Source organism: Quercus suber, unplaced genomic scaffold (assembly GCF_002906115.3).
Source record: "Quercus suber isolate HL8 unplaced genomic scaffold, Cork oak 2.0 scaffold_475, whole genome shotgun sequence".
Lineage (NCBI taxonomy): Eukaryota > Viridiplantae > Streptophyta > Magnoliopsida > Fagales > Fagaceae > Quercus > Quercus suber.
The window spans coordinates 577255-600109 of record NW_027069926.1 but is presented as its reverse complement, the minus strand read 5'-3'; positions in this window follow the sequence as shown (position 1 = coordinate 600109).

Below are 22855 nucleotides of genomic sequence, written 5' to 3'. Positions count from 1 at the left end.
AATCCTTTAGGCACATTTTATTGAATAATCCCATTTTGGTTTGTTTTGCATTTTAAGGTGCAAGTCCAGTTTGAAAAAGGAAATTTTGGGTAGTTGGTCTCACCATATTAAATTTTTGATTGGAAGCATAGGGTGAGCAGAATTATGCTTTTACTGTTTTGAGAGTGATGAAATGATGATACGAGGGTCTTGGTACCAAAATGAGACAGTAGGTGATCACAATGTGATCTTTAAATGTTTCTCTTATTATTATACTTTGTTCAAGCACTTGGGGATCCTGCCCTTTTGAATCCTTTAGGCACATTTTATTGAATAATCCCATTTTGGTTTGTTTTGCATTTTAAGGTGCAAGTCCAGTTTGAAAAAGGAAATTTTGGGTAGTTGGTCTCACCATATTATTGAAAGTAGGAGTTCATTGTAAGCTGCATTATACTTTCAGTTCTATACTTAATTAATATAATTTCTTATATATATATAGAAAAATATGCATTATACTTTTAGTTCCAATTGTGTTGTCACCATTCATTATAATAGTCCCTGGCCCTTTTGCTTGGAGTAAATAGCTTCAATTAGAAAGATAAGTTTAATCATAGAAATATATAAAGCGAAGTGTTAATCGAAATTCTATGGGATGTTCAAATGCTTTTAGCCTTCATGATGGTTTAATTTTGACCCAGACAAAGGCTGAGTGATTATTTGATAGTGTTTTTGCCATTGACATGATCATTTCATTTGTAACTTGTTTTGTTGAGGATCAGAACTTTCAATCCATCAACATCTGTTACACAAGCATTAGAAAAGGAAGGGAGAGGAGCATTATTACAAAATTCTTACACTCATGAGTGGCACAATCAAAGCTGTCATGAACCATGTTCAAGTAACTCTCAGCTAAAAGAAAAAAAAGGAAAAGAAAAATAAAAAATTGTGGTGCATTGAAAATATTTTTGTTTTTTGGTATTTTGGTAATTTTTTGGGTTGCAGGGGTATTTTGGTCATTTTATGGGGTTCGGGGGTATTTTGGTATTTTTTTGTAGTTCGGGGGTATTTTGGTCATTTTTTGGATATTGGAGGTATTTTGGTAATTTTTAAGTTTTGGGGTATTTTGGTCATTTTTGAATATTTTAGAGTACTTTGATCATTTTCACTTTAGTGGCATTTTGGTAATTTTGATAATTGGGTAATTGGGTGGGTTGGGGTTTACCCATAATAATTGGGTTGGGTTGGATTTGGGTTAAAAGCAATTAGTTAAATGAGTTTTAAATAAGTAAATGGGTTTTATATGCTCAACCCAATTATGCCTACCCCAAACCCGCCCATTTGCCACCCCTAATTAAAACTCTAACGGAATAAACACATGTCACTCACGTGACTTTTAAATACAAACTGAAAAAAAACCCAAACATCCAAAACCCAACGGAAGGGGAGAAGAGAACCAGGTCCAGGTCCGGCACAGAGAGAGAGAGCGAGAGAGAGAGAGAGAGAGAGAGAGAGAGAGTCCACACTGTTCATAGCCACTGCCGAGCTTCTCTCCGCCGTCTCGCCACCTTTGTCCCGGCTGTGCCTTGGTGATTCCGCCGCACTGCTCAATCTGGGTATTTCTTTTTTTTTTTTTTCTTTTTTTTTCCTTCTTACGTCTTGCTATTTAAATCTTCTAAGAACTTTTTTTTTTAATCTCCATGTGCGAATTTTTATAGTAGAAATTCTTGTTTTGGTTTAATTTATGGGTTGGGTCTCTATGAAATTCTTGGTTTTTTACTATCTCCATGTGCCTTTCACCAACTGTTGCATTTGAGTATGCCATAGCTGTTTGATTAAATGCCTGAGAGAGATATGGCTACTGCTAAGGGGGTTTGGTTGCTTGGTTATCCAATTTTCCAAATATGTTGGCCTTCCAAGTTTCCCATGCAACCCATTTGCTACAAAAACATATCAAACACAATAATTGGTTCTGTAATGATCTAGAAGCCAATAACTAAATCTTCAATTAGAGAAATTTCATTAATTTTGTCACTTGCAAATATGCCTTGGATCCATCCAAGAAATAATGCAGAGCTACATAAGGATTGATCATGAACATCCAAAATCCTGTTTATGAATCCCTTGGTATTTTTAGTGTGTTCCAATTTGGTCCAAACCTGCCATGTCTAATTACACTATAGAATTAGTGTAGCACTTTTCTTTTTTATTATGAGAAGATAATGTAGTTTTTCCATATGTTCAAGCAAGGTCACTTTGTAAGTAAGCCTTACTGTCTTAATGTCTTAACAACCATCTTATGCAACATTTGCAATGACCAAGTAGTTGATACTGAAAAATCATAAACGAAGTTTCAAATTTGCATTAAGTCACTAAAGATTTTACCTAGTTTGATCCAAATAAGTTTATTTTTTATGATAATTCATTAGTTGGGAAGAGGGAATTTGTTCGCCGAATGTCTTTGTAGCTCAACTGATTTAAGGTTTCTAAATACTACTGTTGCTAGGTGCATCTTTTTTTTTCCCCTGAAGATATTGGGTGCAGCTAAGTAATATTAATATGTAATATATAGTTTACTGTTAAAGTTATGGCTTTTGGTTAGTGTTAAAGATATTAGGTCTCAGTGTAATGATTCCAGCCATATGGTCTACTGACTAAGCTAGCATATTGTAATATTTTGAATTATTTGAATTGAATTAGCAGCAATCATGCACAGTGCATGTGCATGTGCAAATTGTTATATTTTTTCCCCACTATTCTCTCTCTCTCTCTCTCTCTCTCTCTCTCCTCTCTCTCTCTCTCTCTCTCTCTATATATATTTATATATATATATATATATATTTAATTATGTTTTCTCCAACTCTTCTATTAATATTCTTGTTAATTTTGTATTGTAGCCATGGATGAATGTCCAGTGTCACTCTCTGAAAATTCACCTTCTATGCCAAATGTACAAGCCCCTTAATCCCAATATGATTCTATTGAGGCTGGTGGTCAATCTGAAATTGTTAATGTTCCAATTGATGTGGAGGATGACGAAGATTACAATTTGAGTGATTTTTTTGAATCTGATGATGGTATAATTGAAGATTTTGGTATGGAGGATGATGGAATCAATAGAGCAATTGGAGGCAAGCAACTTGAGGGAGTTTGGAATGGTGAAGGAGATTCAGATCATGGGGATAGTGATGAGTTAAGGAGTGCAGAAGGGTCATCTGATGATGAAGGGAATTCAAGGCCTAGGTTCCCTGAGTTTAACCAGCGCATTGGCATGGAGAATGTACAGCTAGTGAAGGATTAAAAATTTGAATCACATGTCGTCTTCAAGGAGGCACTAAAGGAATGGTGTATTAAAGAAAAACATGATTTTGAGTATAAGCACAATGATAAGTGGAGAGTGACAGCTGTATGTAAAAAAAAAATGTGGTTAGAAGATACATGCATCCCAAACACAAATGGGAGAGGACTTGTCATTGTGGGAGATGGGGATTGAGTGGAATCCCATGTTTTCATGCTGCTGCAGCAATAATTGAGCATGGAGAGCAACTTGAGACTTATGTAGACATTGCTTACACTAAGGAGACATTCCTAAGTTGTTACCAATGGATGGTAAGCCCACTTCCAAGCCATGAACAGTGGCCAAAAACACCCTATGACCCAATCAAGCCCCCAAAATTTACAAAGAAAGTAGGCAAGTGTAAGAAGGTAAGAAAGAGGGAGGCAGGAGAACCTATTAATGCATTTAGGGTGAGCAAGAAAGGAACTGCCATGAAATGTGGGAATTGTTTCCAATTAGGACAATCATCTACATCTAGAGCTAAAGGGAGTAAAAAATTATCGGTAAATTTTAAGTACTACTTTGTTGAACTTTTCATCCAAATTTCAAGTACTATTTTGTTAAACTTTTCATCCAAATTTCAAGTACTACTTTGTTGAACTTTTCCAGCCTTTTTGGCTTTTTATAGGGTACTCAGCAATCAAATATAGGTACTCAATAATCAAGTCAAAGTCATACAAAGGACAACACTAGTGGAAGAAAGAAGGATAAGGGAAAGGCTAAGGTCTAGTGGCAACAAGAAGATAAATCATTTTTTAGTTCAATATTTTGTTTAGTGATACACAGCCTTCTAAAAATACTGATGGAGCCAGTATACTTTTGTTTTTCAATATTGCTGGAAAAGTGTAATTATTGATTCATTGAGTGTTATATTTTTGGCAAACAATATACCATTTGTAAATACTTATTTGATATTTCAATTCATGGCATATTGCTGGAAAAGTGTAATTATTGATTTATTTTCTTAGAGTTATTGCATAAAGTCCAATTCATGGTAGATTGGGACACATTCATTTTTGGTGGTTATTGCATAAAGAGAAGAAGTACGCATCAACCAAATCACTCATTCAACTTGAATCAAAATAAAGAGAAGAAGTAAGATCATCCCAAGATTGTTTACTTTCCTTGTTGACTACTTGAATTATTACAGTGTCAAATCTACATCATACAACTCAAACCCTCCACAGCAGCCTCTCAATTTAATGGCTGTAAGAGAACCTATAACAGAAGGGGGACATATCCCATTGGCTTCTATTTTTCATTGCTCCTATATGACTTGGAACCTTTACAAGTATCAATGGAAGAAGAAAAAAAATGTAACTATACATTTCTTCCATCTAAAGAATAGAAACAGATTTCATATTTCTTGCAGTCACAAGGTTCCTAAAGATCTGGTAGTGTTATCTTCCCAAAGTTGTTGCGATCAAGCTTACTGAAGTGATCGCAGATCAGCAATATATCTTTCTCCCCAATCTTTCCCATCTCTTTGAGCTTGTAAATTACGTTCTCTGATTCGCTGAAACAAATAAGGGAAATATTTAGGGTTGATTTCTACATGAAGAAGAAGAAAATTAAGAAATAAAAATTGAAGTGCTATATAAACAGACAAGCTTTTAGTAGTCTAGATTCCAATTAGGTTAGTAACGAGGCCTCGATGCCAATTAAGTTAGCAAAATCATCAAATTGATAAACTATTATCACACATGGGACAAATGTCTAGCACTATTATATTGGCAATATACTGAACATAATTGATTAAAAGGTTATAGATAAGGTTATATATTAAAATGCTAAAATGTCTAGCACCATTATCAACATGATTTGCTTAAGTAATAGCAGACAAATCCATAATTTTAGCCATCATTTGCTACATTCTTAATGAAAACATGTAACACATATAGGCACGCACAAAGGAAACCAAGTACAAGACTTTCAACAAGAATCAATTAGCTTATTGACCAAAAGATGGTCTAATAAAGGAGGCCTGGCCTTAAATAAAATGATGTGCATAAAATTGCTACCAAAACTCCGGACTGAGTCTATATGAAACATCTTTCAAGAACATATAAATTTACATTCTTTGCTTATGCTTGTCCAATTATACAGAACTTAATGGCCTAAGTAACAGCTCTATGGCATTTAATCAAACAGCTCTATGGCATAGTTAAATGCAATAGTTGGTGAAAGGCACACGGAGATAGTAAAAAACCAAGAATTTCATAGAGACCCAACCCAGAAATTAAACCAAAACAAGAATTTCTACTATAAAAATTTGCACATGGAGATTAAAAAAAAAAAGTTCCTAGAAGATTTAAATAGCAAGACATAAGAAGAAGAAGAAGAAGAAAAAAAAAAAAAAGACATACTTAGATTGAACAGTGCGGCGGAACCACCAAGGCGCCGCCAGGACAAGGGCGGCGAGACAGCGGAGAGAAGCTCGACAGTGGCTATGAACGGCATGGACTCTCTCTCTCTCTCTCTCTCTCTCTCTCTCTCTCTCTCTCTCTCTCTCTCTCTCATGACTTGTTATGATTTGAGCAATATTACATTTACCTAGGTCATTATTGACATCATTTTTAGTATGTACTAATAACAATAAGTCATGTTAATAATTGTAAAAGAAAATATTAAAAAAAAGTGAAAAGATATTATATCCTTAAATTTATTGAATGCGAGAGATGATGTACCAAAAATATTAAAATGCTGATATAATCTAATTATTTTTACATTTGTAATTTACTAATTTACACAAACATTTAAGACATTGCCCTCCATTCAATTATTTTCTAGCAGAGTACTAATCAAGAAAGAGGTATTTAGTTAATCCAATCCAATCTAATATAGACAATTTTGATGGCCTTTATTTTTCGGATGATTTTGTGTGACCCAAGCCCAATGGAATTCAGCAAACCAAACTATAGGCATAGGGTAGTTTGGTCCTAGTTCTTTGAGGCCCTCTGAGAGCCAAGTCTTCAGCATACGAGGGGCCCGCCGATCGAGATCCCAAGCCTTTCACCACAAGTGAAGCTCAGCAAAGCTCTAAATCCTCACTAAATTTAGGGCCCAATGAAAGTCCAAGTCTTCCTAGCTCTCTCTCTCTCTCTCTCTCTCTCTCTCTCTCATGACCAAGACTTTGAAATATGGCTTATGGGCACCTCGCTCTAACAATAGAACAAAAATTTTCTCTTTGCTCACATGAGATAGGGAAGCTTTAGCTCAAATTCTATTGTAGCACACAAGGGGCTTCTTCCAAAAATCTCAATGAATAGCTCTGTTGATCAACATGTATGCTATCACTCAAGTACCCACACCCATGATTAAGCCATTGGTTTAAATGAGAGAGAGAGAGAGAGAGAGAGAGAGAGAGAGAGAGAGAGAGAGAGAGAGAGAGAGAGGGAGTTTAATAGGTGGGGGATGTAGTAGATATCACATTTTGTATCGATTATTACCCGAAGTTCCTGATCCCACTGAGGAAAAAGTCCAATCACCACTGACTAAGCACAATGCGACCCCATACTAAGAAGTAAGAATAACTTTCCAAAAAAAACCCTAGGGCCTTGATTTTATAAAAGGAGACCCTTCACACCCTTGAGAGATCACCTTTTGGTGGGGAAAGCATTTTGACAAAAAAACGTAAGGGCATAATTGGCCCTATCATATCCTTCATTCTCATAATCTACAAATTTCCATAATAGAGTTTACTGCTAAGATGGTGCTTGGGCATTTGGGCATTGATGCTTTCAAGGGTTGACTGGTTGGTAGAGTTACTNAACCAAAAAAAAAATAATTAAAAAAAAAAAAAAAAAAAAAAAGGCAAAACCAAATATAATTCAAATTAGCATCCAAATCACTAAAAAGTAAAAGAATTTATATATGAGGAACTTGTGTTAGGAAATATGTGGAACTTGTTAAGAACATATAGAACTGGCAAATCCTTTGACAAAATGCACTTTACTTGTAATTGGGTAGATCTAGGATGTGTTTAATACTTCAAAGAACAAGAGTTCAAGTCTAGTATTGAAGCCATGCAAATCTGTCTAAGAAACAAGTGAAGAAGGGCTATTCATTAAAGCTAGACAGATTTCGATAGATAGCTCGACAGATGTATCTATCGAGGTCTCGACAGCTGTCGACAGATACAATATCTATCGAGAATTACGAAATTCAAATTTCCAAATTTAATTTTCGGCCCATGCTGACATGTATGTGTAGGGTTTCTTTTCTCACAACCCTAAACATATATAAGGCTTATTTTAAAGGCCATCACATATGAGAATACGAGGAGAACACATGCAAAAGGTGACCGAGTGCCTTATTCTCTCTGAAAGAAGCTACTGCGTCTTTGCGCCTTAGGGTTTTGTAACCAAAAGCTTCTTGATCTTTATTGTTGATGAAGTGAAGAACTTTACAGCCAACAATCTTCTTCAAGTTGGTGTGTTAGTCACATACTGGGAGCTATGCATCATTGGTTAGTCACATACTGAGATTCGTGCAAAAAGATGGCGTTCATATACTGAAGAGTTCATAGGTTCTAAAGCGATAGAAGGTTTCTATTGTAAGTTCATCTACAGGGATTATAGAGTTTAGAGATAAATGTTTTGTACTAGATCTGAAACTTCTTTTTATTATAGTGGATTGCTTTTCAGGAAGGTTTCCCCCTAGGTTTTTTTATTGTGAAACTAGTTTGTTTCATTGGTTTTCCTAGGTCACCATATCTTGTCTTATTTACTTTTTCGTTGTGCATGATTTTGGCATGGTATTGATGTTAGTTTGTTTTAACAAGGTTTATTCATAATAAATATAATTAACAACTTGAGTTTAAAACTTGTTAATTTCATCAACCGAGGTCTAAATTTCCCAACAAGTGGTATTAGAGCGGGTACACTCTGATTGGATTAATTTCCTGAGTGTGATCCTTAACCCCCGTTGTCATGGATCGTAGACAATCTCTTTTGATTCCTCCTTTATTTGATGGCACTAATTACGCGTACTGAAAAGTTCGTATGAAAGTTTTTTTGCAGCCTCTAGGTGAAAAAGTATGGCAAGTTGTTGAAGTTGGCCTAAGGAAACGCTAGTGGATTGGGATGAAGCAACAATCAAAGTGGCAAATTTCAATAGTAGGGCCTTCAATGATTTGTTTAGTGGGGTGACCAATGAGGAATTCAAGAAAATATCATCCACGGAAGTTGCCAAGGAAGCATGGACCATTCTTGAGACCACCTATGAAGGTACCAAGGCAGTAAAGACTGCGAAGCTTCAAACACTCACTAGTAGTTTTGAAGAAATAAGGACGGAGGAGGATGAGACCTTTGATGAGTTTTATGTTAAACTTAAGGATACTGTGAATTCTGCTTTTAACCTTGAAGAATCTATAGCATAATCTAAAATTGTTAAGAAAATCCTTAGGTCCTTACCTAGAAGATTCCATGCCAAGATCACTGTCATTGAAGAAGTGAAGGACATTGATCAAATTCCTTTAACTGAGCTTGTAGGGAACCTTCAAACCTATGAGATGAGATTAGGTTTAATGGGAAAAAGTGGAAAGAGCAAAAACTTGGCTTTTAAGGGTATAAAGGAAGAGATTGATGACTCTGAAGATGAAGAGGAAAACGAAGATGAAGATGAAGTTGATGATGAGGATGCGGATCTAACTTTCATAGCTAATGAGATTATCAAGCTTCTTCAATTTAGGAAAAAGAATAATGACAAACCTCCTAGGAAATCTAAATCCTCTAGAAAGGGTAAGAGTGAGAAACCCCTCATCTAGTGCCATGAGTTCAAAGGTTTTAGTCATATGAGGATAAAGTGCCCAAACTACCTTATGAAGGAAAAGACTAAGAAGTCAAAAGATAAAAGGTTGGTTTCTACCTGGAGTGATACTGAGAATACTCTTCTAATGAGTATGTGGATGAATGTGGTCACTTTATGGCTTTTGTTGCCACAATCGATAAGGTGATTGTGGAGAGTGCTAGTGACAGTGAGGATTCTTCTGATGATGAAGTATCCAAGAAGTTGACCCTTCAAGAAGCCTATGATAAGCTATGCATTGAATTTGTAAAATTTGAAAAGACTTCTTATCATTGTAGAAAAAAGCTTAATGAGGTAAAAACTAAAAAAGTTGATCTATTAGTCAAATTAGATGAGACTACAAGGTTGGTTGAGACTTTAATTGTGGAGAACACCTTATTAGATGAGAAAGTCAAGAATCTTGAGGTAGAGCTTAGTCAAGCTAGAACTCAAATAGAGAGGAAGTCTAGTGCAAAGCTTGATGAGGTATTGAGTGCTCAAAAGCCTAGTTCTGATAAGACTGGCTTAGGATATGCTGTTTCCTTCCGCCGCTCCTCTTCCATGGCTTCTGGATCAAAGACTGTCTTTGTGCTCCAATATGAGAAAGGTGATAAAGGTATGAAATCTATAACTGATTTGTCTAATTCTAAATCCTTTGTTAGACCTCATGTTTGTCACCATTGTAGTGTTTTTGGACACATTTGTCCTAATTGCTTTAAGTTGTATCATCAAAAGCAAGTGTCCAAACGGTCATAGGTTTCCTCTCAAGGGTCTACACCTTTGTTTGGAGAGTTATTAAAAGTTTTGAGCTTTTTAACTCAATTTCAGGAGAATTTTAATTCTTCTATGTCCTTTAGTAGACATACTAGGACACGTGCCTTTTCATCTTCACGGCCAAAGACTCATGTTGTGTGGGTGAGAAAGGAGCCTAAGACTTAATTGTCTTTTCTGTTGTCCTCTGCTTTAGTTCTTTCTATTTAAAGTAAGACTTTCTTGCTTGATTTCTTATCTGTTTTTGGAATCATGCTTTCATGCATCTATACCTTTCTTTCATGCTTTCATGGTGTTTGTCTGTTTTTGTTTGGTTGTTTAGTCGTTAATTTGTTTGTTTTTCAAAAAAAAAAAAAATGTGTGTTTTGTGTACATTGGTATTTGTGTACCTTGGATGGCCATTGAAACAAAGTTGTCTAACCTTTGTATCTTTTGTAACTTAGATGAGCATCTCTTTGCACAACTAAGCAAGTGAGCTTTGTGGCTCGTGTTTGTGATGAGTAAGATTAAGTAGTCTTTTATACTTAACACTCATATCACTCTTTTTGACGGGAATGACTAAAAAATCATAAGAGAAAGACATAAATAACCATCTTACTACTAAAGTCTGCCAATCATGAATGACATCTGTATGCTTCGGCATAGCAAAATTGTGATGTTTAAAGCTTAACATAATTGGGTATTTCTTCTCTCTCTCTCTTATATGCCCATGCATGATATACTTAACAAGAAAAATATACAAAGAAAAATAAAAGCAAAAAGAATCAAAATACTTTTAAATATGGTTGCAAGCATGTTTCTAGGAGACATGGGAGTTATAGAATGTACCTCGAAGGTGATAGTCCCCATCAAATAGTTATGATTGTGTGTGAGTTAATTTATTTTTTCATATCTCAAATAGTCATAACATGAAACACTTATGCACTATTACGATGTTTTCATACATAACATGCAAAATTCTTTACTACTTTTGATACATGTGCAGGTACAATGTGATTTAGCCATCACAAGGAATACATGTGTTAATGTATGCTCACTAAACTATCTTAATTTGTTTTTGAAATATAAAATTGGTTAGACTTGTTTAGTGTGTGTGTGTGTGTGTGTTTTGGATTATGAATGCTTTGCATTTTTTCTTGTTGAGAGATGCTTTTGAGAGCTTATATTGATTGGATCCTTGTTTGAGTAGCTTGTTTGTTGAATTCATCTTTATGTGTTTTTCCTCCTTGAAAAACCTCTTTTCTTCAAGCTCGATAGCTTCTCGACAGATCCTCGATAGATTCACTTCTATCGAGCCCCTTTTTCTTCTTGTCTTAACAGAGGTTAGCACAATCTTGATCCATCAAGATTTCTGGACTTTGTCTTAATAGCTTTTCAATAGCTTCTCGATCCATCGAGAAACTTTCTGTCTGGCCGACACATCTTCGACAGCTTCTCTATCTGTCGAGACCCTCTTGCATGCATTGTTTTTCACATATTTTGCATCTTTCTATTATCTTTTCATCCATAGCATCTTTGTTCATTACATTCATGCATTTATATAGACTCATTGTGCCCCCTTGATCATATTTATGTTTCTCGGGTGAAGTTTTATAGTTTCTTATACCCTTTGTCAATCATGACAAAAAAGGGGAGAAAATCTGGTTTCTTTTTAAGATTTTACATGTTAGGGGGAGAAATACATTCCTTTGTAAGGGGGAGATGTGTTTCATCTTGTTAGGGGGAGTGCTTACCTCCTTGTTGTTGTAGGAGCTTCTTTTAGCTTCTTGTACACCGGTCTTGTGACCATTTTTACATACACTGTGCTTATCTTTGATATATATATGATGTATGTTTTCTTCACCTATCTCTCCATGTGTTGTTTCTTTTCTCTCTTTATACACATATTTCTTTATGTACGCAATCTTTATTTATGTTTCACACATGATGCCTTGATGAGTTTTGTTTAAGTGTTTCAGAAAGACAGGTTGTGAAAGTCTATTATGTCGTGAACTCTCTTTTTGCAAAGTTTTTCAAGAGTTTGTAGTAGGGATAGATTTACTTTGTAATACAACAAGTGGTTATGAGTTGAGTGATTTATGACTTCTCTTATACTTCATTTGTTTGTTGTGGTTTTGTCATGGATTGCCAAAGGGGGAGATTGTTAGGACATATGTGGAACTTGTTAAGAACATATGTCATATAAAATTAGCAAATCCTTTAACAAAACACACTTTACTTGTAATTGGGTAGATCAATGATATGTTTAATATTTCAAAGAACAAGAGTTCAAGTCTAGTATTGAAGCCATGAAAATCTGTCCAAGAAACAAGTGAAGAAGGGTTGTTCATTAAAGCTGGACAGATTCTCAACAGATAGCTCAACAGATGTATCTATCGAGGTCTCGACAGCTGTCGACAGATACAGTATCTATCGAGAATTACGAAATTCAAATTTTTAGATCTAATTTTCAACCCATGTTGACATGTATGTGTAGGGTTTCTTTTCTCACAACCTTAGACATATATAAGATTTATTTTAAAGGCCGTCACATATGGGAATACGAGGAGAACACATACAATAGGTGACCGGGTGCCTTATTCTCTCTGAAAGAAGCTACTACGTCTTTACGCTTTAGGATTTTGTAACCAAATGCTTCTTGATCTTCATTGTTGATGAAGTGAAGAACTTTGCAGCCAACAATCTTCTTCAAGTTGGTATGTTAGATACGTACTGGGAGTCGTGCATCATTGGTTAGTCATGTACTAAGATCTGTGCAAAAAGGTGGCATTCATATGTTGAAGAGTTCACTGGTTCTGAATCAGTAGAAGGCTTCTACTATAAGTTCATCTACGGGAATTGTAGAGTCTAGGGACAAACGTTTTGTACTAGATCTGAAACTTCTCTTTATTATAGTGGATTGCTTTTCAGGAAGGTTTCCCCCCAAATTTTTTATTGTGAAACTAGTTTATTTCATTGGTTTTCCTGGGTCATCATATCTTATTTTATTTACTTTTCCGCTACGCATGATTTTGACATGATATTGATGTTAGTTTGTTTTAACAAGGTTTATTTATAATAAATCTAATTAACAACTTGAGTTTAAAACTTGTTAATTCTATCAACTAGGGTCCAAATTTCCCAATAGCTTGATTCTAGTTAGGTTAGCAGAATTATCAAATTGATAAGCTATTATCACACATGGGACAAATGTCTAGCACCATTATATTGGCAATATACTAAACATAATTGATTAAAAGGTTATAAATAAGAGGTGTGTCACTGGCCACTTTCTCTATAGGTTTGTATCATGAGAATTTAACCAAACCAACACAATTATGATGCAAAGAACTCTGATTCAAATAGAGTCAAAAATACAAAATGCAATTAAGCTAGACAAAGCTTTTTGTGCCATAGAAGGAGTTAGGCCTATGAAAAAATATCAAATACTAAGGTCCCATCTATTGGAAATTAATTTATAATATATAATCCTATATATAAACAAAAAAAAAAAAAAAAAATCAGTGTAATACTAAACCAACGTATCACATTTTTCATATGAAATTTTGTATATTTGTTGTTTTCTTTCACCAACGTCAAACATGAAATTGTTGTTGATGAGGCCTTTGCAAACAACCTTGTAGAAACACCAATCCCAAAGATTAAACCAAGCAACCAAACCCCCTTAATAGTAGCCATATCTATCTCAGGCATTTAATCAAACAGCTCTATGGCATACTCAAATGCAACAGTTGGTGAAAGGCACATGGAGATAGTAAAAAACCAAGAATTTCATAGATGTTAGGACATATGTGATTCAATGTTAGGAACATATGTCACTATTTCATGTAATTGGCTAATCCTTTGACAAAACGCATTTTACTTGTAATTGGGTAGATCTAGGATGTGTTCAATACTTCAAGAAACCTTGTTTCAAGTTCAAGTGTTAAAGTCATGCAAGTCTGTCCAAGAATCAAGTCAGAAAGTGTTGTTCATTAAATCTCGACAGCTAACTCGACAACTAGCATCTATTGAGGTTTAAGAAAGCTATTTCAGCTCGAGGCTCGACAGTTGTTCGACAGATAGGGTATCTGTCGAGACTTATGAAAAACAGTTTTTCAGTTTTGTTTTGCATATAATCTGTGAATGTATGTTTGGGCTTTTTTTTCTCATAACCCTAGACATAAATAAAGATTGTTTTAAGGGCTGTCAAAGGTTACACAAGCTGCTTATGCGTGTGGCAAAGTTTGTTCATGCAAATTGTGACTGGAGACAGAATTTGCCCTAGTTCATCATTCTTCTGAAGAAGCTGCTGTGTTTGTACACTATAGGGTTGTGACCAAGCAACTTTGTGATCTTCATCGTTTGGATGAACTGAAAAACTTTGTAGCTAACATCCTTCTCTAATTGGTGATCAAGTCGCGTACTATGATCCGCATAATTAGTTAGTTACGTACTGGGAGCCGTGCATTGAAAAGGAGAAATTGTCACTATAGAACAAGTCCAATTGGGTATTGGGGTAAGGGTTCAACTATAGGTTGGTATAAGGTACTGGGATTCCTTTACTTGTAACCATTTGTTGTGATAATAGTGAATTCTCGAGAGTGGTGACATTAAAATCACCCGGAGGGGTTTTTGCCGTGTAGGTTTTCCCCATTCGTAAACAAATCACCGTGTCATTTATTTTCCGCTGCATATTTAGTTTTTGGTGATTTGTTTGTGTTGCCACACAATTTGTATGTTAATTTGATTTATTAATAAACTTGGCTAATTAATCAATTAATCTATCACAAGGGGTTAATACATTTTTTAGCTTATCAATAGAGACCCAACCCAAAAATTAAACCAAAACAAGAATTTCTACTATAAAAATTCGCACATGGAGATTAAAAAAAATAAAAGTTCTTAGAAGATTTAAATAGCAATATGTAAGAAGGAAAAAAAGAAAAAAGAAAAGACATCCAGATTAAACAGTGCGGCGAAACCACCAAGGTGCTGCCAGGACAAGGGTGGCGAGATGGCGGGGAGAAGCTCGGCAGTGGCTCTGAACAATGTGGATTCTCTCTCTCCACCGGACCTAGTTCTCTTCTCTTCTTTCCGCTGGGTTTTGGATGTTTGGGTTATTTTAAGTTTTTATTTAAAAGTCACGTGAGTCACATGTGCTTATTCTGTTAGTGTTTTAACGCATGACTAACTGAAGTATTGATTTGGCAGTTGTAAATAGTTTAAGGAGTAAATTGGCCAGTAAAAAAGTTGAGGGGTCTTTTGGCCACTAGTTGAAAGTTTGGGAATTTTTTTTATTTCATTAGGAATTTTTGGGTGTTGTAATTGACTATTTTAGAAAGCGTTAGTGTGCATAATTATTCATATTGAAAAAGTGAATTTTTATATCTCATTGATAATAGATTTGTTTTAATGTTTTTGGTCTATTTGTTTGTTAGAAAAAATTCTTCTTTTTTAGGAGAGTTAGGGTCCGTTTGGATATAGCTGAAAATTGAAAACTGAAAAACACTATTGCAAAATAATTTTTAAATGTATGAATAGTACCGTGAGACCCATTTTTAATGAAAAAATTGTTAAAAAGTGAAATTTGTGGGTCCGTGAACAGTACATAGTGTGCACTGTTCATAGGAAAAGTCAAACTTTTCGTCTGGGAACGCTGAAAAGTGTAAAAAAAAAAAAAATGTAAAAAAAAAGAAGAAGAGAGAAGTGCAAACGTGCGTCTGGGAAGCGTAAAAAGCGCTTCCCAAATGCACACTTAGAGAAACTTCTTGAATTAAACAAATTTCAATGGTAAGAATTGAAATTATCAGTAGGTTTTACTAGTTAAAAGCAAGTTCAGAAGGCTATCATTTTGAAAAATTCATTATATTAAAAAAAATTAAGATTGTTTTTGGCAATGCACAAAAACAACACACACACACCCATATATATAATTGATGAGTGATCGAACATAATTGGAACATGAATCCACACAAAAGTACAAATTTTCAGCAACTAAGCATTAGATAGGAAAATAAGTAATTTGCAATTGATGGCAATTATATTATGTCCGCATTCCTCATTTTTGCCTTCTCAATTGTTACTCTTCATTTTTTTTTATATACAAATAAAAATTCTACTCTAACCCAATCTAAGTGTATATGTGCGTGAAACTCTCTCCTGGAAATTAGAATCTTGGCCCTTATCCCCTACACCCCACAAGCACTTATACTTATGGAGTGACCACCACACCTAAGGTGAGTGGTGGTTTTAAATGGTCATCTCTTCTTCAAATGCAATTAATGAGCCATTATAGCTAAGCAAAAATAAAATAAATTTTCCTAAAATTATTATTATTATTTATTTTTTTAGGCCTTGCTAGAAGTTTCTCAATCTTAAAAAGTGTGAGTAATACCCCAAACATAAGTTCGGTAATTGGGAAAGTTAACTTTAATAATTATATATATATATATATATATGAGATAGGTTCAAGTTACACCTTTTTTAAACCATTGGATTTAAGTAGATCCAACGGTTAAAAAAAGACCCTCTTTATTACAAATATTTTTTGTGGGGGAAAAAGGGCCAGGCCCAAAGTAATGGGCCGAAGGCCCATAGGAGGGCTACTTTGCGTCCGAGAAGAGGAAGAAGAAAAAGGCAGGGCCCGGTTGGAAGTGGGATCCTCAAGATGAAGAATTATCCCAGTCCGAAGAGGATATCTCCTGTCTGAAGAGGTTGTAATCCTCTGACGCGATATCATAGATCAATTGAATGTGTGAAAGGCCAGAATGACCTTTCGAGGACTCCACCTGATCAAGATAAGCTCTGAGCATGCTATGGAACGATAAGGATGGAGAAATATCTAAGGGGAAAGCTGCTGCCATCGTATTTAATGCACTGCAACAGCTTTTTTGGTTGCATTTATGTGGAGAAGACCCCTGAACAGTGCATCCTAACCTACCGCCACTCACACAGAGCTAAAAGAAGATGCCTGACGTGACATGTACTTGAGCAAACTCATGGATAAGGAACACGTGGACGATGGAGATGAGGATAAGAGTGGCTATATAAAGAAAGGAAGCTCCTAACAAGGGGGGAGGGAGGAAAAAACTTGACTATAACCCTAAGATTTTTGTTCATCAGAAAAACAGACAGTGTAGCTCTTCGGATTATCAAAGTTTACGTATAAATTAATGTTAGCTTGTGTTTGAAAGCTGTGGTCCGTTGTTATCAATCCCATACTTAATCTAGCTCTTTCACCCATACTCTACAAATTAATTGTCTTTGGGCTTGGGCCACAAATACCATCCCCACAATTGGCGCCGTCTGTGGGGAAGGCCTTGAGTGTAAGGGAAAGTAGCAGCAGTTGATCATGGCTGAGCAGGGGCAACATCCGACGGAATCTGGGGCATCCCAACATATTGATCCTTTTCTCAATTTGGAGCGGAGGCAAAACCGTGAAGGCAGTGTGCATACTACACACACTGAACGAACTCAGCCTCGTGGCGGAAGTCACGTTTCTCATGCAGAGAAAAACAGTATACAAATAGAGATTGAAAGGTTGAAAAGGGAGCTATGCCATGAGAAAAGAAAACGTGCTGCCTCGCATCATGATGATGACTCGGATGATGGACAGGACATCACCTATGAGCAGAAGTCTCGAACTCCAATCAGTGAAACTTTTTCATATGAGGACGAGCACCCTCATAAGAAGCAACCTCGAGGGCCACCGCATGGAGGGGTGGGCAATGATGCCATGAGTAAGGCCTTGAATCAGATCTCCAGGCCACCTTTCACGCGTAGGATCGAAGGAGCGAAGCTTCCTCGGTGTTTCAACCAGCCAACCTTTACTAGTTATAACGGCAAAACCGACCCTGTGGAGCATGTCAACCATTTTAACCAAAGAATGGCTGTCTATGCCAGGGATGAAGCTCTGATGTGGAAGGTATTCCTCTCTAGTCTTGGTCCCATGGCCATGAGGTGGTTTGATAACCTGAAGGCTGACTCTATCGATTCTTATCAAGAGCTCACTCAAGCTTTTGGTTCACGTTTCGTCACATGTCGAAGGGTGGCCAGGTCCTTGTCTTCTCTGCTATCCTTAAGCATGCGTGAGGGCGAGTCACTTAAGGCGTACTCGGATAGATATTGGGAGATGTTTAATGATATGGAGGGCAACTTTGACGCGATGGCCTTGGAGATGTTCAAGCTAGGCCTCCCTACTGATCATGGTTTAAGAACATCCTTGTCCGGCAAGCCTGTTACTAGCATGCGCCAGCTTATGGATCGTATTGAGAAGTACAAAAGGGTTGAAGAGGATCAGTAACAAGGGAAGGGTAAGGATAAAGTTACCCCCCAGGACAGGAAGGACTTTAGGTCGGATCGCTATAACAACAATAAGCCGAGGAGAGATTTCGCTGGGCACTCAGGTTCAGCAAATGCTCAAGCAGTTAATACAGTGTTCAAAGAGCCCGTTCATCAAGTCCTGGAAAAGATCAAGAACGAGCCATTCTTTAGATGGCCGACTAAAATGGTGGGGAATCAAGAGAGACGCAATCATAATCTCTATTGTCAGTACCATCAGGACCATGGGCATGCGACTGAAGACTGCAGGAGCTTATGGGATCATTTGGACCAACTGGTCCGTGAATGCAAGTTGAGGCATCTTCTGCACCAGTCCAGCAGCCGAGGGGGTTAGCCGAGTTCTGATTCCGAAAATTGGGATTCTACAAAACCCCCATTAGGTATTATCAATGTCATTTTTGTAGCACCGGGGAGAACAGGATCCCGACCGACAAAGGTTATGTCAGTGGCTCGGCTGCTAGTAGGAGATGCTGACCGAAATCTGAGGAGCCCTAGACAGGCTGAACCGCCCGTTTTAGGCTTTTCGGACGAAGATAAAGCTGGGACCATTCAACCTCACGATGACGCCTTGGTAGTCACCCTCAGGATCGGGCGGTATGATGTGAAGAGGGTGATGGTGGACCAGGGCAGCGCGGTGGAGATCATGTATCCTGACCTCTTCAAGGGACTGAATCTCACGCTTGGTGACTTGACTCCATACTGTTCCCCCCTGGTCAGCTTCGAGGGAAGGACGGTTATTTCGAAAGGACAGATACGGCTGCCTGTGCAGACTGGCTCGGAAATAGTTGAGGTGGACTTCATTGTGGTGGATGTATATTCCCCTTATACGGCGATTGTAGCTAGGCCTTGGTTACATACGCTAGGGGCCGTTTCTTCCACTTTGCATTAGAAAGTCAAATATCCTTCCGAGGGGCGAGTTTGTGAGATCCGCAGAGATCAATCCTCGACTAGGCAATGTCTGGTGGCGGCCATACGACATGAGCCCGAGGGTGAATCCTCGGCTAGGATGGAGGAAGACCTATAGCAGTTAAAGGGATGGTTGTCACCCGTTGAGGGACAGGATGAAGGCGTAAAATGCGAGGACTTAATACTGGTTTTGGTTGGGACCAATCTTGAAAGATACTTTCAAATCGGATCTCAGATACCTCAGTCAGAGAGAGTAGAGCTAGTTGAGTTCCTTAAAAGAAATATTGATGTATTCGTGTGGAGTACTTATGAAGCCCCCGGAGTGGACCCAGAGTTCATTTGCCATCATTTGAAGGTCAACCCTCTGAGTATACCAAAGAAGCAACCTCCTCGGCGGCCATCTAGAGAGCATGCTGAGGCAGTCAAGGAGGAGGTGCAAAAGCTCAAACTGGCTGGGGCTATTAAAGAAGTTTTTACCCCGAATGGTTGGAAAATACTGTGGTGGTAAAAAAGAAAAGTGGAAAGTGGCGAGTTTGTGTGGACTTCACAGACTTGAACAAGGCTTGTCCTAAGGACCCTTTCCCTATGTCGAAAATTGATCAATTAGTAGATGCTACTGTCAGCCATCCTCGGATGAGTTTCTTAGATGCTTTTCAAGGATATCATCAGATACCACTAGCCCCAGATGACCAGGAGAAAACCGCTTTTGTTACCCCCATTGGTAATTACCACTATAAAGTGATGCCTTTTGGTCTGAAAAATGTAGGTTCTACCTATCAGCGGATGATGGCCAAGATGTTTGAATCACAACTGGGCAAAAGCATTGAAGTCTATATAGATGATATGGTGGTTAAAAGCAAAGTTATTTCTGAGCATTTGAAGGATCTTGATAATGTTTTTGAAATTCTGAGGAGACATAAGTTGCGCTTGAACGCCTCAAAGTGCTCATTCGGTGTGGGATCAGACAAATTTTTGGGTTACATGGTAACACACAGGGGAATTGAAGTTAATCCTGATTAGATAAAGGCTATTCAAAACCTGCAGCCTCCTCGGAATCCGAAAGAGGTCCAGAAGTTAACGGGAATGACCGCTGCATTAAACCGATTCATCTCCAGGTCTGTGGATAGATGCAAGCGCTTCTTCTCGTTGATTAACAAGTGGAAGGGATTTGAATGGACTGAAGAGTGTGCCTCGGCTTTTCAACAACTTAAAGCTACTTATCTCGGCCACCAATTATGTCTAGCCTTGAGCCAAATGAGGTCTTATTTGCCTATATCGCAGTGGTCCCCCACGCTGGAAGTTTAGTGCTGATAAGAGTGGATCAAGGCGTACAAAGGCCAGTCTACTGTGTAAGTAAGTCTCTACATGAGGCCGAGATCAGATACTTGCCATTGGAAAAAGCCATTTTGGTCGTAGTACTTGGAACGCGAAAATTACCCCATTACTTCCAAGCCCATACTGTCGTGGTGCTCACGCAACTCCCACTTAAGACAGTACTTCGAACTGCAGATTACACGGGGAGGATAGCCAAATGGGGCACTATTCTAGGGGCTTTTGATATCAAGTACATGCCTCACACTTCAGTCAAAGGACAGATCCTTGCCAATTTAGTGGCCGAGTTCACGGAGCCCAGTTTGGAAGATGTAGCGGTAATGAGGGGCATGGATGAAAAATCGGTTGGCATGATTTCCCAACAAGATCCTGCTCGATGGGAAGTGTACGTAGATGGCGCTGTGAACCGAAAAGGTTCTGGAGTAGGACTGGTCTTGACATCTCCAGAAGGAATCATCATTGAAAAATCACTAAGGCTGGAGTTTGGCACGACCAATAACGAGGCCGAGTATGAAGCCCTATTGATGGGAATGGTTATGGTCCGAAGAATGGGAGGAAAGGTCGTGGAATTGTTCTCGGATTCGAGATTGTGGGCCAAGTACAAGGGGAGTTTGAAGCAAAGGATGAAAGGATGCAAGGATACTTGAATCGAGTCAAACGTCTGCAAGGGGAATTCGAATCTTTTAGCTTGCTACATGTTTCTAGAAGTAGCAATGCACATGCAGATTCTTTGGCCACATTAGCTACCTCTTCGGATCAAGATTTGCCGAAAGTTATCCTCGTGGAGGATCTCCATGAGCCCATTGGAACATGAGGGGATGCAATTCAAGTGCACCAGATTCGAGAAAGTTCATGCTGGATGGATCCCCTAATCAGATTCTTGAAGGATGATACCTTGCCAGAAGAGCAAAAGGAGGCTGACAAAATCTGAAGGAGGGCTACCAGATTTTGGTTATCCGGAGACCGAAAGTTATACAAACGTTCCTACTCGGGACCATACCTGTTGTGTATTCACCCAGAGGCGACTGAGTCGCTACTAGAAGAATTGCATAAAGGGATTCGTGGGATTCACACCGGAGGCAGATCATTGGCCCACCGAGCCCTTACTCAGGGATATTGGTGGCCGAACATGCAAGAAGAGGCCCGTGACTATGTGAAGAAATGTGATCAATGTCAGCGATTCGCACCGAACATACACCAGCCAGGTGAAGTCCTCAACCCACTATCTAGTCCATGGCCGTTTGCCCAATGGGGTTTGGACATAGTGGGTCCGTTCCCCAAGGCTACAGGAAACAGAAAGTATCTTCTAGTCGGCACCGACTATTTCACAAAATGGGTAGAAGCCGAGCCTCTTGCCAATATCCGAGACGTGGATGTGCAAAAATTTGTGTGGAAGAACATTGTCACTCGTTTCAGAGTTCCTTATACTCTCATTTCTGACAACGGCTTACAATTCGACAGTAGCGCATTTCGGAGTTATTGTAGCGAACTAGGGATCATGAACAGGTACTCTACTCCCTTCTATCCTCAGGGGAATGGGCAAGCTGAAGCAATTAATAAAGTCATAGTTAGTGGCTTAAAGAAGAGGTTGGATGACGCAAAGGGAAAGTGGGTCGAAGAGTTGCCACACGTGCTTTGGGCTTATAGAACTACACCTCGCAGATCTACTGGGGAGACTCCTTTTTCAATGACTTATGGGTTAGAAGCTGTCATTCCTTTAGAAACAGGTTTCCCAACTCTGAGAACTAGCTTGTTCAGTCCTGCCAGCAATGATGAACTCTTAGAAGCAGAATTGGATTTGATCGAAGAAAGAAGAGAAAATGCAATGGTTTAGCTGGCTCACTACCAGCAGAAGCTTGGGCAGGGCTATGACGCCAAGGTCAAGCTAAAACCCTTAGAACTTGGTGATTTGGTACTCAGGAAAGTTGTCGGCACTGCGAAAAACCCAGCCTGGGGAAAATTAGGACCAAATTGGGAGGGACCATATCGCATCACTTCATGTGCAGGCATTGGGGCATATTTTCTAGAGGACTTGGATAGTCATGTAATACCCCGCCCTTGGAATGTAAATAACCTCAAGAGGTACTATTATTAATCGAATCATTTCCTTGTTTATTATGAAAACTTATCATTCCTTATTTGTTTCCTAAGTGTTTAAACTTAAATCTAATCATGCATGTAGTCCTTAGACCAGATGATTTTGGGTTAGTTAACACTCCTTATTTGTTCCCTAAGTATTTAAATTTAAATCCAATCATGCCTGTAGTCCTCGGACCAGATGATCTTAGGTTAGTTAACACTCCTTATTTGTTCTCTAAGTGTTTAAACTTAAATCCAATCATGCCTGTGGTCCTCGGAGCAGATGATTTTGGGTTAGTTAACACTCCTTATTGATTCTTTAAGTATCAAAACTCAAACCCAATC